This window comes from Dromaius novaehollandiae, chromosome 2 (genome assembly GCF_036370855.1).
Source record: "Dromaius novaehollandiae isolate bDroNov1 chromosome 2, bDroNov1.hap1, whole genome shotgun sequence".
NCBI classification, from domain to species: Eukaryota; Metazoa; Chordata; class Aves; order Casuariiformes; family Dromaiidae; genus Dromaius; species Dromaius novaehollandiae.
Window position 1 is genome coordinate 89,448,627 of NC_088099.1, and position 17,812 is coordinate 89,466,438.

The following is a 17,812-nucleotide window of genomic DNA, read 5'->3' on the forward strand; positions in this document are numbered from 1 at the left end:
TGTGACCACAGCCACCGTGCTCTGCCTGTCCAGTAAGTCAGACCACAGCCAGACCATGCCGGCTGCATTTGAGAAAGTCCAAGAGCAGGCCACACACGAGTGAACTGGCCTGGTGATCTCCAAATGGCCTGTGGCTTTAGAATGGGAAACATTAACACAGGTAGATATAACAAATGGAAATAGGAAGTTACTGTTTTCCTAGTCATTTAAACACATCAAGCATGAAGTATTATATATTATTTCCATTTAATTCAGCTGAATACAAATGTTACAATACTCTGGCTCATCTGAAAGAAACCTGTAATCATCAGTATATAAAATATACTGTGCTTTACTAAAAAGGATGTTAAAAGTACTTTCAAGTACAATGTCCTTCCACAAATCCATAAACTAGTTTCATAAGTTTAGAGTAACATTTTCAAACATTTTATGATTTTTTTTTCCCTGATACGTTATATAGAAGAAGCAGTAAAATTTTCTATCTGCTGAAGGACCTGAGAAGAGCTCAACTGGGTATTCTCATACAAAAGAAGTCTAATAAATTTACCTTAGTGACACTGGGGATACATATACTAGCAAAAGATAGAAGTACCTCAGTTGATTTTTTAAAGCTGATGAAATCCTTCTGAATGTTGTGTTTCATTCTCCCTATCTAGAAATGGGAAAATACAGGTATACCTTAATCACAAATATGATGTGAGATTAAGTGTTCAGTGAGCTACATACAAAACACTACAAATACTTGAGAAGCAATACAATATTCTCCATTTATTCAGCTAGGTGCTAATATACTTTGCCAATATCTCTTCAGACTTCAATAGCTAAATGTTTAAACGTGCTTCAATTTAGATCTGATGTTCAGCCATAACATAACAAACCAAAATCCTGAACCATTGACAACTGCAGAGCACTTAAACAGTTGCATATCAGACAGTAAATGAACCTTTCCCCCAAAATTAAGCAGTCCTTCACAGAGTCACTTACCCATAAGCTTCAAAACAAAATGGACTTCTGGATGACAGATAAACTTTTCTCCACACCCATGTTCACTCTGTGCTCTCAGCAGGTCTGGAAACATGTAGAGGCTCTGTCATTTATTTCTAACTCTTTAAATAGGCATGAGAATAGTAATTATCATAAGATGATATAAGAAATAATATACAATAACCATTAGAGAATTGACAGTATGAAAAAAAGATGAGGTGAGGTTTTCCACTGGTTAAAGTCAGAAGAAATAGCCTGATTCCAAAGCAGCTGATAAACAAAACTTCAACCTTATTTAAATCAAGATTAAAAAAAAAGATTATATTCAGTAAATGTTTACAATTAAAGTAATTTTCACAGCAGCAACTAACACAATAAAAGAATGATAGCATCACACTTGTAGAGAAACTCTGAAACCGCTTCTGTTCAGTTTTGATTATGGGAGAAAGAAAATCAACCTGTGTGTATATATAAAGTAATCAATGAAGTGACAGCAGTGGTCACCAGTAAAATCTTGGTTTGTGTATTGCTTTGATTTGAAATACTAAGGTTTGCCTATGCCAGCAAATTTATGAATATGAATTAGAGCATAAATTTACAGCACTCTCAATACTTAGTACTGCCTGCCTGTAAACTTCTAGTGCCTACTATGAGTGTCTTTTTGGTGAGGAGGGTTACTCCACTTGCAAAGTCTGGTAAGATACCCCATGGGTGGGGAACATGGGGTGCTTGCAGCTGAAGTTAATAGGAAGTGGTGACTGTGTTATAAATTTACACCTTAGATTACTGCAAATGATCTTCCCTATGTAGGGAAATCCCTAGAGAGGCAGAGTAGTTGTCCATCACTCTCTGTAGTGTTGAACTGTGTTAAGGGCTGTCATTCAAGAATTATTTATGCCAAGTTTAACTTAATTAGATGCAAGGCAAAGAAAATGACTACCTTGACAAAGAAAGTGTGATGAGTGACCTTTCTAAGTGGAAATAAAATTGTTTAATTGAATGTTTCAGTAAAGGTTTTCTTTTTTTTCCTGTCAAATCACAGGAGTTATGGAGAGGGTTCATAAAGCTATAGACTAGAGTGGGTGGAACATAATTACCTACTCATTTTAAAATCTAATTTTTTACTGTCTTTCAGGAAATACTGGGGACAAGCTGGGGTGGTGGGCTGTTTTGGTATTTATTTATTTATTTATTATTTATTTATTAATTTGTTTGGAAAGCTGGTTACTGATGTAATTTTACATTTGGTTCAGAAGGATAAGAAGTATTTTTAAAAAGGAAGAGGACCTGAACAATTTTAAGGATAGGTAGAGTAACGGTTTAAAATAACAGAAAGAAAAAAATTGTTTGCTTGAGGGATCTGAGGCTTTTCTCGTGGATGTTTCTTTTGACAATGCTTTACTATATATCAGGCACGCACATGTTTGTCCATCTCTGGCAGATAAAAGGGACAGAGATAAAAACTGTTTTCTAAAAAAAAAGGAAAAACATTTGTTGATATATTGTATTGAATTTTTAATATGATTCTGTATTGTTAATTATTTTAAACTGCAGGTTTTTAACTTTAGAAAAGGTAGTTTTCATTTTAAAAAGCTTCTACTTCCAGGTACTGAAAATCTTTATCAGAGTCCTTTGAATGAGGGTTTAAGTTGCATCAATACTTCAGCGTTTCATAGTGAAGCTAAAGAGCAGAATGGTCATACCTAGTACAGAGTGCTTTTGCTTTAACCTTTTCCAATTATTTTCTTTTTCTAAGCAGTTGATTTCTTTTATCTTTCTAAGATGTCTCAATATTACTTTCATATGACATTAGTCAGCTGGTGCACATACTAATCCTATTTTTTTCTCTTTCTGTAGTGGGAGTTGCTTACTTAACTCTCTGTTCCATTTTTTTCATTGTATGCAGTTTTGTGTTGTTAGCAAATTTACCTTTTCCAAAGTTGTATTGCCTATTCAGGTGATTCATGAAGTTTATAAATAAAGGCCTAAATACTCAAATTCCATCTATGATATAACTCCTTATAACAAGATTATAGTTCTTTTATCCCCCTGCATAAACTGCTATGTCTGCTCTGGTGCTAAAGTATGTCTTTTTGAAGCTTCTCTGGAACATACTTCTCTTTGTAAGGGAGAAACTCATCACTGAAATAACATTTTATATGATAATGTGTTCCATCTGTGCAGAATATGCCTCTGTAGATCAACTGCTCTACGTGCAGATGAATTTCCGCCGAAGTGCAATAGCCTTCAGAGGCTCCAAGAAATGAAATTTAAACTGTATTCACCCACTTAGTGCTACAAAGGCTGAATGACGGGTGATATATTAGTAGCACTTGGAAAAATAACCTAAGATAGTGATCATTACCTGACTGTGGGGGGACAAATAATGTGCATGGTCAGATCTTTGCTTTATATTGACGGATAGAATCCCAATGACAGCTTTTTAGGCAAAACAGTATTTCTGATGGTAGTTTGCTCACAGGTGAATTCTTGTTCTGCATTCAAGCTATCCCTAGCAACCTTGTACTCTTGGAGAGGTTTTTGTTGTCAAAACGATCACTGTTGCCATTTTCAAACAGTCTGTCTGCTAAAAAAAGAGGTGAGTGGAGAGCAAGATGCAAGCTATGATAAGCATTCTGATTGCAGGAGCACCTCTAACCCAACTTTTCCTTTCAGCTCATCTTCTGTCACATGATATAACAGATGGGAAAGCTCAGGTGCCAGGAAAAAGGCTTTGGCGCTCCAGAAGCAAGGACTTTCTGTAAGTCACCAACACAATTAATGTTTTGCAACATGCTTGTTGTTGGGTCCGCTGTCACCTGAGAAAGGAATCTTGGGAACAGATCAGGGGCTGGATGAATAGTGCCAATTGGAGAAAATGCAGTCTCCATTTGATTATGCTTCTTGAGAGAAGAGGAAGAAGATGGATAAATAGGGTTCAAATATCTCTCAGGTACATCAGTAAAATGTAGTAAGATAGAGATACCTTCAGTGGATTAAAGTGAACTTGCTTCTGTAATGAAAATAACATACGCTTCATGCAATGTGGAGCTCCGCACATGCTGCTTTATCCAGTCTAGAGTAAGACTCACTTAAAGCTAGCTCAGATATCTCTGAGCTATGCTGCAGGGTCAAGACATTTGCTGGAGTGACACTTCAGCAGCACACCAACAGTTCAGTGTTGTGCCTGTCATTAAAAACTAGCCTTCAGATATCATAGATGAAATACATGAACTTCTACATAATTATATCACTAGCATTTATTTCTCCAAACTACACAAAATGTTTAAATGTTTCATCCTCAGTCAAACTATCAGCAAATTTAAAATTTTGGAAATCTAAGTTCTAAGCTGAACTGAAAAGGAAAACATATTGTGATATTTTGCCTTAACAAAAAGAGAAAGGACTGTGAGTTAATGCTAGGTCTTAGACCAGAATATGATCATTCTCTGAATATCTTACTTCAGATATGAATCAGAAGCCTTTGGATCCTCTCAAGGTGTTTCAATTTTTCAAAAAATTAGAAGCAGGAAAAATGTTCAGTTAAAAAGATTGATTAGTGCGAGTACATTGCCCAAAGGGTAGTGCCATTGTATAACTGTCACATGGCCAGAATGATTACTAGAAATCTTGATTATTGGTTAGAAAAGAAAATAAATGCATATTTTGGTTAGTTTGTCTGGATTGTTTTCTAGCTGGATAGCAATGAAATAAATTGTGTTCTTAAAGTGACCATGCATGGTAATATAATAGTAAATGCTAAAGTAATTTTGACTGAAGTAATTTGTGTTGTCAAGAAGAATGATATCCTAAAATTTTAATTAAGGTAATTACAGTTTTTCAGTATGGATTAAAGCAGATAAAATAATCATAAATTATTAAGTGTTAACTGGGCCCTGTATCATTTTAATCTAATTTAATAATTAGCAGTCCTAAAATAAAAAAGGAATCCATACCAACTTCTCTCCATAACTCTTAATAAAATTCCCCTAATGATCATAAAATAGTTGCAACTTTATGCAATGTACTTCTGCACTTCCTAGTTCATGCATACACAAACGAGATTTCTAGCCTAATCTTTTTGAGTTAAGAGTTGAGATGTCTATCTAAACTGCATGTACCTTGTGAACTCCTGTTCTTCCAATATGCTTTGCAGCGGAAGTTTCCTAAACTATATGGAGCCCACAATGATAAACTTCCCAGTATTCCTCTGAGATAACAAAACTTCATATATTACCTTTGCTGCAGACTTCAGCTGTTTCCTGATTTTTTTATTTTGTAAGAAAAAAGTTTGGTGCTTTCGAGAGGGTTTTTTTTTTTTTTTTTTGGTTGGGTGTAGGAGCTAATTGCAGTACTGACAAAGTGTACCAGGAAGACACTTTGGTGGTAACGTCATTTGCATCAAGGATAGATTTGTGGTACTCCTGAGGTATTATGTAAGAATCAAGAGCTTGAGGAATTATTACTCTTACATAAAATGTCCTGTTTTCTTCTGGTTGGAAAACCTACTAATTTGAAAGCAAAGTGCTTTCTTAGAATTAAGAACTGGAAACAGTCAATAATTTTTATTCTGTTCTTTTCTTTTTCATCTTCAAGGAATTTATATGGTTCAGCTATGAGATCTTCTCTATGGGGTACTTTACCGAGAGTATATTCTGGGACTGGCCATAGATTATCAGAGTGCAAGGTTGATCACTGAAGTAAGAATATGCATGAGGAAGATACGCATTTGTTTCTTCACTCAGCGTTTCCAAAATTCATGAACTTCCCCTCCTTTTTCTGTTTTGAATCTTGTTAAGGAGTTCATGAATCAGTTGGGAGTCAGCAAAACATTAGCATTAATGAGTTCATTTCCACAGAAACTGGCTCATTATCATGCTGACTTCTAGTGTTTTGTGACAGTCATGAACTCAGTCCTCCTGCAAGGAAGTGTTCATCTGCCTGTCTCACTCAAAATAATGAGATTTGGAAGAGGAAAAAAAAGGCATAAAAATATATTAGTTCACTGATGCATCAAACCCTGTGGTTCCTCTTTGGTTAGTTTTAGAAAACTCTAAGTATAGTATTTGCTTGTTTCGTTTGTCAAAATGTACTCATTCTGCCTGGTAATTGGTGAAAACTAATATCCAGAATCTGGCTTTTCAAGTTACATAAAGGGAATCTGATTTCAGTTTTGGAGGAATATATTTGACCCTAATTATTAAAATTTCATGGCCATGCACTCGACAAATGAATTATACATTGTTGAAAGAACATTTTCATAGTACTCAAACCTTCAAATAGTTCCCTCGTTATGTGATGCATATTTCTCCAGAGTAGTTGTTGTTTTACACAATGCCATAATATATTTGTGTCAGATTAATGACACCACTGATCATTCAGGCTTTCTCAAAAATGCTCCTTGAATGTCAAGCTGTTGGATAATCTTTTTCAAGTGAGACATTAGGTTCATTTCCCTTCAGACCACTGATTTGGTCCCTTAGTCCATTTGTAATTCATTGTGATTATGCCCAGCAGGCATATGAGCTATATTACAGTTCAACACCTGCAGGCTTCTTCTGTCTCATGAAGTCTGGTAGTATAAACTAGCTATGCTTTTTTCCATCATCTCTATTGAATCCTTAATGCAGACACAGATTAGTCACTCTGTTTCATTACATCCTCACTTTGTGTCAGTTCCAGCATACCGTGAAGGTATCCTTTGACCCAAGACTGCTATTGCCTCTTTATATCCTTTACCCTCATTATAGGTCAGACCTCTGGATATAAGTAGGTGTTTTGTTTTGTTTTGTTTTTTTGTTTTCCAGGGAGAAAAAAAAGACTTCTTCTGGCTAATATGATTTGCATAAACTGCCACTAACTATGACCATGGCAGTGCAACTGCACTTTAATAACTTTGAAAGATCCGTGTGTCCATAATATACATCACACATTAATATGATATTATTTGACATCTCTATCCTTCCAAAGTCTTTTATCTGTCACAATGTAATAAATCAGTGTTCTCTGGTACTTATAGCTCCAATGTGTATTCTTCTCCAAGTGAAGACCTGTGACCTGTGTTACGCAGGATATTTCAAGCTGAATAGAATACAATGGTCTCCTCTGTTCTTTAATTCACTGATAAATACTTATCTGTCAGTTTTGGACTCCAAATACTTATCAAGTACATACCAAAACATGAGAAATGATTTTATATCATTTACTGCTGTATTTATTGTTGGTGAGCAATAATTCTCCTGCTCCTACAACATTATGGAAGCTCCCAAACTGTGTATTTCCTGTTTATTGCCAATTACTTCAATAACTGAAATATGTGTGTGTGTAGTACATGAGAAAAGCTAAATGTCTTTGAAATACTATCTTGTCAATTAAGGTTAGTACATTCAAATCTCCCTGTAAAAATGATGCAATATTAAATTTCTAAGTAATATTATAAACTTAGGAAGGGATATTCGAGTTCTGTTACTAAAAAGGGTTTAGAAAATTTGTTTAAAGATTGTCTTGAAATCTGATATACCAAGTTCTGGTTTTAAATACGTGTAGTACTCTAAATGTGTGCTACAGAAGGTCATGCCATCCAAAAGCTAACACATTGCATATTTTCATATTTTATTACTCCTTTCTTTTTGCAGAAAACCATACATTTTTGTGCCTTCTTGAGTTGTTGAGGATTTATTTTTAGCTGATATACTCTGCCTGAAATCTTGGCTCTCATTTGTAGTGGCTTCTCTTTATGTTTATATAGACTGCTAAAGCATTTTGTCCAGGGGTGTTTCTTTTGTTCTTGTTATGGATTAACCTTAAGAAATCATTTTTGTCATTTCAGTTCTTTCCCATTAGAGTACTATAGTTCTCTGATCACTTAAATTTTCCACTAATATGTCATAAGGTTTTCCACATTTGGTTAGCAACCTGGAATGCAGAGTCAGTGTTTCCCAATACTATAGATTATCAATGTGGGCAGTTTAGATGTGATGACCTTTTTGTCAGCAAGTGATTTTCCATTTCATTGAGTTGTACTGCAGGCTAAATATATTTCTGATGAAAAGTATGACCCAATACTTCCCTGTAAATGTTCTGTGATGAATCCTTATGGTCTTTAGCAGGCATGAATTCTTACACATTCACCTATAATTTGGGACTTCCATAGCTCAGCCAGAATCATAAAGCACATCTGTTAAAAATCCTACGCCCTGAAGAGAGATTCTCTACAATTTATTGGTAAGCAATCATGCATAATTTGTATTCTTATCTCAATATCTAAGTCAACAAACTTACAAGGACATCCAGTTGTTGACTTAATTGGTAGAGTTTAGCACTTCCAGTAACTGTGCTTATTGATTTGGTATCTAAATACAGATTGAACTTTAAATTCCTAATTTGAGACTCATAATCTTAACTCCTGAAGCTGAATATCACATCTTCCTTGACAATCAGTTTAGAACTGTCTTACAGGCTATGAAACACCTTTTTTTTCTGTCCCAGGGATAGCAACTCTTTGCTGGACTATGAGCTCCCATCCCTGTTCAAGTAAATCTCATTAGCATTTTAATAATATCATCAGCCCAGGAGGCATCCTTGCTTCCCTGGATGAATGACTAGCTCAGAAGACCATTTTGTAGAAATAATTATTAAATACGCTCTCGATATATCAAATGCATTATATGCTGAATAGACTCTCACAATATATTCACCAAGTAGATCAAGTAAGCACATACATCTGCATGCACTTACCTTGTTCTGCCCCATTTAGAATTATCTGGGTGTTACTGTAGTTCTCCATTTAATAGTGAAGAGAGAAAAGGAAGTGTTATTCTTTATAATTGATTTAACATGTCAAAGGCATAAAATTATGAAATCTTTCTCTAAATTTAATTCTGTGGTTTTAAGTAGACAAGGTCTTATCCCTGTAAAGCTTTGCAATTTGGAGGCAAAGAGCATTTTATTGACTTATTAGATAGAGATCTCTGAAGAAGACTCCTCCAAAAATGTGACCTCAGATGATCATGTATCAGGTCATTCAGGAAAGGCAACAGCAATAATGCACAAATCCATCCTGGAATTTTCTTTGGGCAGAATAATCAATAACACTAAATGAGATTGTTATTGTAAGAGGAAGTTGAAAAATAAGATGTTATTGAAAATAAAATTGCTTTTATCTGGTAACAAATTATTATAACTTCCCTTTCTGACCTCATTGCCAAAAATTCTTGTAACAGTATATAACAAATGTCAGTGTGTAAATTTGCCAAATAACTAGTATGGTCCTGCCTTGTGAATGATAAAAAATGATGTTATGCACTAGCTGAATTCAAGCATAAAATTAGATTTTGCAATCAGTAATTATGGCAATATTTAACATTCTACAAAATATCAAGAAACAATATTTATTTAGTAAGTGCAATTCATGTAACAGTAATGAGGTCAGTTTGATTCCTATAGAAAACTGATGTTCTGTTTATATGCATATTATGAAGTCCTGTATATACATTTACAATACAGCAAACATTACAAATAAATCTATTCAGCATTCTCTGTAGATGTGCCAAGCAGGAAAGTGCTGATATTTGCACACTGCTGGATGTTATAGTAATAGAAAGTTCCCTATCAGCTCTCATCAGCAGAGAAGGTGCATGTTGGAGGACACTGCAGTGCTGATCAGCTTGACAGGGGACTGGGTTAGGGCATGCTGCAGATCCCTTTCAGCCTGCAATTCCCGTGTTACAGCCCACAATAGGAGAGTGGTGGGCCCGCTTCTTGCTTTGAAATGCATGCAGCTGGACTGAGACCTGGCAAACTCTCTACAGTCTTGCAGTTTTAACGTAGCCTAAACTAGAGAATGTTCAGATCCCAGTCGTACAAAGACTCTTAAATATGCTCAGGCATGTGCCGTAAGCCCAGATAACCCCACTGAAATGGCAGGTTTGATTCTATTCTGTAGCATCTTCAGCCTTCTCAGCTACATCAGAACTGTCTATCTAGCTGTTTTAGTCTGTAATGTTCATACAAAAATAAATAAGTAAAAATTGATACAGAGGTAGAATATGCTTTGAAAATAAGCAAGTATGTAAAACCAGTAATAAAATAGCTTTAGGGAAAAAACGGACCAAAGGTTTGATCTTTTGTTAGTGTTTGGTGCTCACCTTTCCCATCTCACCTACACTTCATCTCTAAAGATACAGTCCCCTGAATATTGTTTTACAAATTTTCTGGATTTCATAACATGTGGCTTGAATGAATAGGTTGTCCCACAGATACACACATATGCTAAAATTAAATGTATTAACGAAATAATGAGGCCAAATAACTTCTAATGCTGCAGTCTGCCAAATGAAAGAAACGTCAGGAAAGAAACCTATTTTAATGCCATCAAATAGAAAAAACTTTTTTCACCCAACTTTTAGAATCAATAATATTTTGTTTACAAAAATATGCATCCAGTCTCATTAGTTTTCTAGCTGAATAAGACATCACTTCAGGAAAGTATACAAGCACCCTATCTGAATAACAATATATGTCTAAACTGGAACCCTATTATTTAACTTTTGAGTTAGTGGGTGTGGGTCTTCTGTGAGTTTTTGAAAGCCTGAAAATTTCTTAAGCAACTTTGAAGCATGGTTCTACGTTAAAATTGCTGAGCCACTAAGTTGTTTTGGAAATTGTCTTGTTCCTCCATTCCAGTCTTCCTCAGACACCACAGAAAAAGAAAAGGATTGGAGGAGACTGCAGCCACTTCCTGAAAACTTGCAGGTGTAAAGACATACAGAGAAGTGAATGGAGCATCATTTGGTGTGTTAATTGAATTTTCTTAATAATTCTGTCCTTGTATACACAGAAAAATGTTATCAGATTTTCGCAACAGATCTTCATTAATGTTTGTAGTTAAATTAAAATGAACCTATAGGAATTCTGAATCTTTCGGGGGGGTGGGGGGGGAAGCCCAATTCCCCTGACTTTGGTCAGAGAGGAGTTCTCCAGTCAGGTGAGGTCTGGGCTCCTGGCACTGTTGTTATGCTTTGTAATCAACAACAGGAGGCACATTCATCATGCAGCACTGTCACAAAGTGTGAGCTCTGCAGTGGCAAACACAAACTGAGCCAAAGAGCCCCAAGCCTTGAAGAGAAAGTGCCATAACAAATAAGCTGCTTATCCCACAGGACAAAGCAACAGTGAGAAAGTGGAAACAAGAATCCTATAAATGGAGAGCAGGAAAGCAGTGAAACAGTGGGATGCCAATTAATTTTAGAAGGCAAATGAGGACTTTTTAGAAATAATTAGAAAAAAAATTATGAGAAGGGCAAAGGAAAAGTGAAAAAGAAGGAACAGAAAGAGCAAATTTGTTAAAAGAGAACTCAAGGCAGAGGAAAAAATATAGTGAGGTGAATGGTCCAAAAGCTTTCTGAAACCTTGCCCCTCCCCCCAAATGTGTACTATAAGGAGATAAAACACATTCACTCCATTATCAGCCGATACAGACCTATAGGTGAAAAAAAGAAAGAAAAAAAAAAAACCTCCAAAAACATAGATAATGCTTTCCAAGTAAATCAAATAAAGTCCTGACAAGAAACAAGAATTCTTGAAGGAGCCTCTACTAATGTAAGAGCTAGTCAGGTGCATGAAGCAGGCCAGAGCCGTGAACTGTAAAGCCACTTAAAATAAGCAACTGGGGGGGCCAGAAGCAGTGCAGAAGCAGTTGGGGGAGGGAGGTAATCAGAGAGTGCCAGAGTGTTCACACCTTATCACAAAAGTTCTTTCCAGGCAGAACTCATCCTTGGCCCCAGCACACAGAAATAGGCATAAACCAAGGACTTGGGGTCTGAATTGACTCCTTTTCTGAAAACTCTTTTCTCCATAGATCTGAAGTGCTGGTCTGTGACTCCTTCTAATGGCTAATACAGTGTCAATGTGACAATGTCTGAAAAAAGTCCTTCAATAAATGCACAAGTCCATCCTACTTGTACTGAGATAAGTCAAAGGATGTTTAAGGAAGCCCTCTGAGGGTGGGAGATGTGGACAATCCTTTGCTCTCATGCTTACTTGAGCTCTGTTTTTACAATGGAAGGGAGGCAAAGACCTCAGGGTTTTTCCAAGATTGTAGGCGGTGTTTCATTGATCTTTCAGATGGTGAATGAGCAACAAATTTGAAATGATGATCTGAAAAACTCTAGAATACAGATGGGTCTTATCAAGCATTAGGGTGTGATGCACTCTTGTCACAACAGTTCTGTTGTTATCCCGAGCTTGTGAGCTTCCATCACCCTTCCCTTTTTTTTTCCATCCTCTTCTAGTCTTATCTTCATAATTCTCTTTTGATTTTTTTCACATTCGGAAATGTCGCCTAACATTAATTCTTGCTTTATTGTGTTGTGCCTGTGTTGTCTCCTTACAGTCTCATTTCTCTACCTCAGAGGCAGTGTCCTTTTAGACACAAATAGAATCTTTAGTGAAGTCAGTCTAAAATGGAACTGAATATTTTCCCACTGAATTTATAATAAATTCTAAGGAAAATATAGATGTTAGCATTATGAGGGAACAAGCCCAAACAAAGAACTGGAAGGAAATTCAATGACAAGTTTAACCACTGAGTGGCTTGCATGAATGTCACAATGGGGATGACAACATCTTTTGTGAATTGTCTTAATGCTCCCTCTCAACCAGTCACCCCCACCTCTTCCAAACACGTGAATGATTTAAGAGAGGAAAACTCTCTGATATTAGCAGGGAGACTTATTTACCTAGAGGTAATTGTTAGCTTTCATAATAGAATTTCTTTTCACATGCCCCAATAGTGCATAAACTACTCATAGTCCATTCACAGACAGAGTGATATTTGGTGGCCAGGGGCAGGGGGGAATAAATAACATTCTTCAATCCAGAGCTCACAGAGGAGCAGAGAATGAAACTCTTTTCTAAAGACTCAAAGCATTCTTTATCAGTAACATACAATGAAATTTCATACCTTGTCTGATTCTGTTTCTGCAAAAATCAGGAAGAGATTTTGTTTCATTCAGATAAATTAAGCCCTTTAATTTAGATAAATTAAATTATCTGGTCATAAATATGGCCAGATAAATTGCCCCCCCCCCTTTCGCTGGCATGTGAAATTTTGACCACCTATGGAATCAGGGGACACCTGAAAAGATGACAACAATGTTAAGATTGCTAGTTTTTGAGTCTTCTGTAGCACCAAGCAGAGCTTTTCAGCTGAAACCATGATCTAGGCTTGTCTTGCTCAACTTACCTCCATTGGAAAAGCATCAGACAACAGTGGCATCTCTCTCTCTCTCTCTCTCTTTCTATCCTGCTTTCTGTATGCAGCTGGCAAACAAGACCTCTACGAAGTCTACAGTTGTGGGTTTGGTTCAATAAAATGTGTTTGGAGAGACTGATAACCACTGCTGTGGTTCTTACTAGCCTTGTCAGCAGCTAGATCTATTTGTGTTAAAAATAACTAAAGAGAATAAATGTAATGACTTACAACAAAGAGGTGATGGGTCATTCAACCTTTCAAGGGTTTAGCTGGAGCCAAAATCGATGGACAGGCTCCTTCTGCAAGATGAAAAGGTCAAGCTTGTGGGTTTGTACAGTGGTGGAGGGCAGGGGTCGAGCATGTCACTGGTCTTGCAGAGTGTTTTGATAATTGAGTCCTGCTGTCAAGGTGCAGCAGAAATGAGGAGAGGTTGTGTAGTTTTGCAGTAAGCCCCCTGCCAGGTGCCTCCCTAGAGATGGGTAGGGGAGACAGAGGGGGCAAGACTGAAACCATTCTGCTCTTGACATGGAGCCTCCAGGCTGAGCAGCATCAAGAGGAGGGTGTGGGTAGCAGCTTTCCTCCTGCACGCATCAGGGCTTCCTAGTCAGGTATAGGGCTCTAGCTGCTGTGGTTCTTCCTTCCTATATGTGTCTCTTCTGTCTTTGGTATTTTCCACGTGACTCCTTGGAGCCCTTTGCACCCTGGGATTTATATCTCCTTTAGCTGTGGGTCCTGAAGGTGTTGCTGTCTGAAGGATGGGAAAGGTTGTCTCCGTGTCCTCATTTAGGAAGATATTAAGGAGAATGGATCCCTCTGAGGCAGAGGAGATCCCTCCTTCTACAAGGCCAGGCTGTGAAAACCTTCCTGTACTAATGAACTCTTGCTCTGGCTGTTTTCTTGTCCAAAAGAGGAGCCTGAGTGAAGACAGGCAAAGTAGAGAAGGTCTGCAGGTGCCAGCACTGCCTGTCCCTGGGCAATATACATCTTGCTTCTGAATTTGGGTGCCTTTTCTGTCCTCTCTCAGTTTGTGGCATTGATTTCTGAGGCAGAGCTGTTTTTTTGCCCCCAGCTGAGGTGTTATTGTGGCAGAGGGCAATGCTTCTAAGCTTAGATGAGATGGAAGGGGTGTGTTTGCCTCGCATGTGGTGTCTGCATGCCATGAGGAATGACAAAAAGGTAGTGGCTGCTTTGCTGAAGAAGCCAGTCAACTAATGAAGTACTGGGATATGCATGCATGCGTGTGTGCTTGATGAGTCAGTGTTGCCCACTTCTGATGAACTAGATGCTGCAGCTGGGGACACTTGGTCTCCAAAGCTTGTGGTGGACTGGAGCTTGGAGGGGACCACCTGGGTGTTGTAGCCCCAAAGGAGGTAGGGAAAAGGGACAAGAGGCATTTCAGGTGGAGACAGCACATACAGGATTGCAAGCCATCAGGATCCCAGCACATCACTAGGGAGCTCCTGGAGATGGCTGGACAGGGCAAGCAGAGGACAGTGACTGGAGAAGGAGAGCCTCCCCGCTGTGAAGACCCGAGGACAGAGTACAGACTGCAGCCATCCAAAGGTGAGCATGGGAAGACAGAAGCGGGGCTGTGCCTTGTGCCCCCACTTCCCACACCCAAGAAGGAGATCTGAAGAGAGTGCAGGACTGTGATAGGGTGGAGGGAGGAAGACCCTGACTGTTGTCTGTGCCTGCTGGTCCACAATGGCCCATCCAGAAGCAGTAGCTGGTGGCCAGCAGGAGTGAGTTCCAGGAGATGTGAATTGGACCAATGGGCAATCATTCCTCATAATGAAAGTCATTGCAAGGAATCCTGGCCAAAGCACTTGCATGCATTTATATTGCAGTATTTTATTTCCTATTTTAATTATTTTTCCCTGTAATCTCAATAATGCTCAAGGATGGGCTTTGTCCTTTTTGTGGTCTTTCATCTTTTTAGTCAATAATTTGGATTCAAGCCAGGGTTCATGTTGGCAACCCTAAGCAGTCTCTATGAGACTCTTTCATCCTTTTTTTTTTTTCCTACTCTGCTCTCTGTCTGTCTATCTTTCTCTAATAAAAATCCTGAAATGCACCATTCACATCATATTGGCTGCCTACCAAATACTGAACTTTCAAGTGTTCTATAGTGTATTAAGCGCTTCACATTTTATCGGAAAATTGAAAGTGCTTTGCTATCCAGCACTTCACAACTCAAACACATGAGCCCAGAAATGAAAGCACTGAATTCCAAGTCACTCCGTGCAAACATGGAAATTAATTGTGGCAGTCAGTTACCAATTAGAGATGTCTGCAAATGGAATTAATCTACAGCTAAAAATATCATTTCATAACTGAAACAAATTAATTGATTTGAAATTAAAAGAAAAGAATATTGAAGGAAAGGTATTATTTTTTTTTTCCATTTTCTTCACCCAAGCCTTTATCCTTTTACTGTGGTACTGCCAGAGAATACCATGTACAGTGAGACTTGACTAGAATTTGGACCTTTGTATTATGTTTTAATAGACACAAACAGTTGGAGGTTTACCAGTAAGTCAGAGGCAACAGCTCACCCAGCTATTAGATTCAAAGGACCTAACTTTGATTTGCTCTTGCAATAGCAGCTTCCAAGAGAGTCGATGGCCCTATGAGTGGATAGCTAACTATGTAGAATGAGCTCATTTTTGTGAGCATGTGTTTGACGGCTCTTTCAAGACTTGTTTCATCATCTTGCTCTGGACCCTGCATGCTGTATTTCTTAGGTTTTGTTCTTTTGAACCACCTTTTCTCTGTACCTTTGTCTGCTCTTGGGAGCACTACCTGTCTTTGACATGGTTAGCTTCCTGACCGTGGTTTGCCTCTGAGTATGACCGGTCTCTCCACTGATTTGTCAGTTTGAAAACCTCAACTTTTAAACTATTCTAGAGATTTCTTCTTAGTAATTGAAGTATTTTCAAATGGTAATTATCAATAACTTCATTAGCATTTTGACTTTGTTTTACATGGTAAGGTGGTTAGACAATGTAAGAGTGGTTAATTCAATTGCTGTTAGCTACTCTAATGAAGCACCTACAAGGAACCTGACTTTCAAAAACTTATGAGCTTTGAACCTATCCTTTATGTTCTTTTTCTCTTTCTTCTCTTCTTTTTCCTATTAATTTCCTTCAGGACTACAAGAAACTGGTGTTCTAGTTTTGCTATGCTAGTATTTTTGTCCCTAAACTACGTGGTGAAAATTAAAATATTAATACTCATGTCTAAATCATTGCAAACCTGAAAAAAAAAAACAGATTTCTTTATTAGAGCAGATAGAAATTGTCAATGAATAAAAAAGGTTGAATGCTCTTGATTCACATTTCGTAAACTCATTTCGGAAGTAGCTGAGCTTGAATTATCTTTTTAAAATTTCTTCTCATGAAACAACTAGAGAGAAGATCTTGTGTTGTTTTTAACACAGGGGAAATTCTGCTTTTACAAGAACATGTGAAATTCTCCTGACCCAGTTTACCAGTTTAACTGGTATTCTACAACCTGGATCTGAACTATGTGCCATATGCAAAAAGAAAATAGCTAACTTGGGGTGTGATAAGTTGCAAATTATTCTGTGTGAGATGGCTCTGCACTGCCCAAAGCTTTGAAGCAGATCTTATGTCTCTTCCCTGAAATGAGCACAACAAAATGACAGAAGGACTTTTTAAACTCTGCAGCTAGGTACCCTGAGCTACAGGGAAACACAGATGACTAGGTAAGAAGACATTTGACGCTGCCTTCCTCTGTGCTGCCCAGCAACAGCCTTTATAAAGGGCTGCATACAAATGTGTATCATGGAAGTGAACAAACGCATACCCCTTCCAGCATGCCCTTTTCCCCCCTTCCTTCTGAGGGAAGAAAGTTTTACCTCTACTTCTTTGATGTGATTTGCTTCTCCAAACACAAATGTCTGCATTACTATGTCTACTATGTAGACAACAAAATATTGGATATTGTGTCTGGAAATTATATATTAGCAAGAACAGATCTGAACTCACCTGAACATACAAGCTTGTAGTAATGATATTAATCTGCATTATATCATGACCACCAGATATACCATAATTGAATTATGGACAAGCTTCTATAATGTTTTCCTGATATAATTGAGTTCCAAAGAGAATGGATGCACTGAATGATGCCAAAAAGTAGTATCCATTTACTGCAATGAGTTTGTCTGCTAAAGGCAGTTATTTCCATTAATGACTAGATCTTTTATTCAGAAAGACAACTTGCTTTTTGGAGTCCCAGTGTTTGTCAGACAATCTAGGTGCACAGTTTCTTCTTGTTCATATCAGGTAGTGTTTCCTGAAAGAGCTAAAACCTTATTGTTTTATATCTGAGTTTGATAATTCACCCTACTCAAGCTTTGTGGAAAACACCTCTCGCTGGTGTTGCCCTGGATTACTGTGTTTCATACCAGTGCTAGGAAATGGTTTGCAATGAGGGGTTTCAAACACAGGTGTGAAAATGGCATAAGAGAAATCCCTAGGGAGCAGTGACCCTCAAAAAGAGTTTGCTTTTTTCTGTCACTGAAAGTCTGTGCAGCTTCCTTGTCCCCTT